Here is a 2,705-nt window from a genome sequence, read left to right as displayed (position 1 = left end):
CGCAAACTCCCCACCCCTTCCGCTCACCCCCTTAGTCCGCCCGGAAGAATTCCACCCAAAGACGAGGACTCTTGAAAAATCTTTCCAGGAGTTACGTCCTTTGTCACCCTAAAATGGCGAGGGAGAGGCGTGGTGCAGCTGGAGCCGCGCCAGGCCAGAGGGGCCTAGGTGAGCGCGCGGAGCTACGCGGAGCGCGGGGCACCAGCAGCGAGGCTAGGCTCGCGGTTTCATCACAAACCACCACCACCACCACTTCACATCTCGCTACTAAAACCAGCACGACACTCGTCCGCGCTGGCAGGCGAGCCGAAGGATTTGCCCTCAATGTGGCCGGGCTGCGATATGCGCGGCCCTCGCGTCGTCCTGCTCCGACGGGCGTGAAGCCCCGCGCACCCAGGACGTCGACCAGGACCCACAGCGCCCGCCATGACGCCTCGCGCTCCGCTCTGCCCAGCCAGCCAGGACAAAGGATCACAACTTCGATCTGCGCGCAGGAACGACGACCCGTTTCTCGTCCTACGCTTGCCCAGTGTCGTCGCCCTGTTCCAGGCCGTCCTCCTGACCACCTGCGCACCTGTGCACCTACCCGCAAGTCCGAAAAGGATCCGCGTAAACGCAGAGGGTCTCCTCGCTCGAACCACTGGCTGTCTGTTTGTTGATATTTACACTGCAACCAGCTGGCGGAGCTGGCAGCCAGCGCTCAGCTGGGCCGCGCGGTAGTTCGCGCGAGCGCCCACAGGTGGCGCCACTCGACAAGGTCAGGCGAGGAGGTGGTGGTGGTGGTGGCGGGCGCGCGCCTGCGCGTTGAGCGGTCCTGCAGGCTCTCTCCCCGTTAAAAAGGCCGTAAAATGTCAACCAGCGCCGTTTTGTGCTTTTGATTTCCAGGACTTCTGGAATCGGCGGCGGTTTTGGGTGCGGCTGGCGCACTTTACTTTTGTCTCGTTTTTTGTGGGGAGTGCGCAACGACAAGGAGCCCGAGTCGAGTGGTCCCCCCGGTCGCGCCTGGCCCACAACCGCCGCGCCACGGAGACCAACTAGTTCCAACCAGTTTTAAGGGGGGGGGGGGTATACTTGCAAAAATAGGAGGGCACAAGCACAGTCCGGGATTGTCCGGGGCAGGGAAAGAACCACGCGCTTAAGGGTCGAACACGACTGGGAGAGTTAAGACTTGCTTGGTGCGTGCGCTGCCCTCACGGACAGCATGGCCAGAGAGGGAAGCCCCTAGCTCACACGCGCTTCTCACCGATCGCGAACATTCCCTGGGGTTTTCTTGTTACCGGATGCAGGTTTGCGGATGGGTTGCATAGTAGCACGGGGCCACAGGAGTGGGAGGGAAAGCCCGCTCGCAAGCCTGAATCCGGTACAGTATAACCAGGCAAAAACGACGGCGCAAATCACCCACACTTAATATACATCATGTCGTGACCCAGCCTCACGCGTCTCTCTGTTTGGGACGGAAAAGAACCCGAACGCGCGCGTGTGCAATAACCACTATACTAACTCGCTGATTAATCACCCATCTGATAAGCAACCCGATCAGCTGACAGGTTTTGGCTGATCAGCTGCCGGTTTGTTGGGATCCAGCCAGAGAGCAACGCAGGAGGTCTGTCTGGTCTGATCACGTGCCTCCACCAAAACACACACACCTGAACACGGTGTCATCCCTCGCGCGCCCACGACACGATCATCGTTCGGCTCCACGGCTCCGCACACGACCCGGCACGGCGTGCTTGCTGCTCGACTCGTGCGCGTGCGCTGTGCGCCGCCACCGCCGCCCGGGTTTTCGTAAAAGGAAAGTCGCTCCATCACGTAATGGGCCTACCTTTGGGAGGAACCGCCGGGCGTGCCGAGGACCGCTGCGCACACCTTGACCGCGCGCCTGACCTTGGCGGGCTGGAATACCAACGCCGCCCGCGAGCGAGCGTGTCTGCGTATTATTTCTTACGATTTTTATTTTCTTTATTTTTTTCGCCCCAGCCCGCCGAATCCGGTAGTGGCGGCGGCAGCCTGCTGCTGCTCTTCCTCACCGCTCGCGATCTCCCGACGTTGTTTTGGTTTGATAGGGGACTCGTCGTCGGTGGGCGACTCGCGGGACGGACCCGACCCGGGCGGCGGCGTGCTCTGTCTGAGCGACACTGACCTCGCCCAATGATGTGCGCCCGGGCATACCTTGTCTACGAGTTTACGACGTCGTCAGGAATTCGCGAGCGTTGAGTCCATTATTTTTTCACAGCAATTTTTCTTTTTTTTGAGTTGGTTTGTTTTATTGCGAGCTTGACACGGGGAATTTAGAAATGTAGATCCGGAAGGGGTGTGGTGGTGGACGTAGACTGGGCGGGCGCCCGCCGGGGCGAGCAAGCACTGCGAGCAGACCGGGGCGGGCGCCGGGAGACCAGGACGACCAGGACGCTTCCATTGTTGCGCGTTTCTCCCCACGGCTCCCCGGAGGCGACGTCGTCGACAACGACGACGATGCTACGTTGTTAGTTTTATTTTTTCTTTCCACCGCTCGTCGTCGTGAGTCTCTTCTTGCGGCCTCTTGTTTCGACAGGAAAAAAAACGTTCGCCTGTTTCCTTTGTTGTTAAAGATGATATAGAGCATTATGAAGAAAAGAGGTGCTTGTTAGCGGCCCCAGCGGCGCACGCGCGGACTGAACAACCGAAACACGGGTCGACTTCACACCTTGTTAGTAAGTTAGCCGTAC

Source organism: Frankliniella occidentalis, unplaced genomic scaffold (assembly GCF_000697945.3).
Source record: "Frankliniella occidentalis isolate FOCC.00 unplaced genomic scaffold, Focc_3.1 Scaffold146, whole genome shotgun sequence".
Classification (NCBI taxonomy): Eukaryota; Metazoa; Arthropoda; class Insecta; order Thysanoptera; family Thripidae; genus Frankliniella; species Frankliniella occidentalis.
This window is presented reverse-complemented; position numbering follows the sequence as displayed.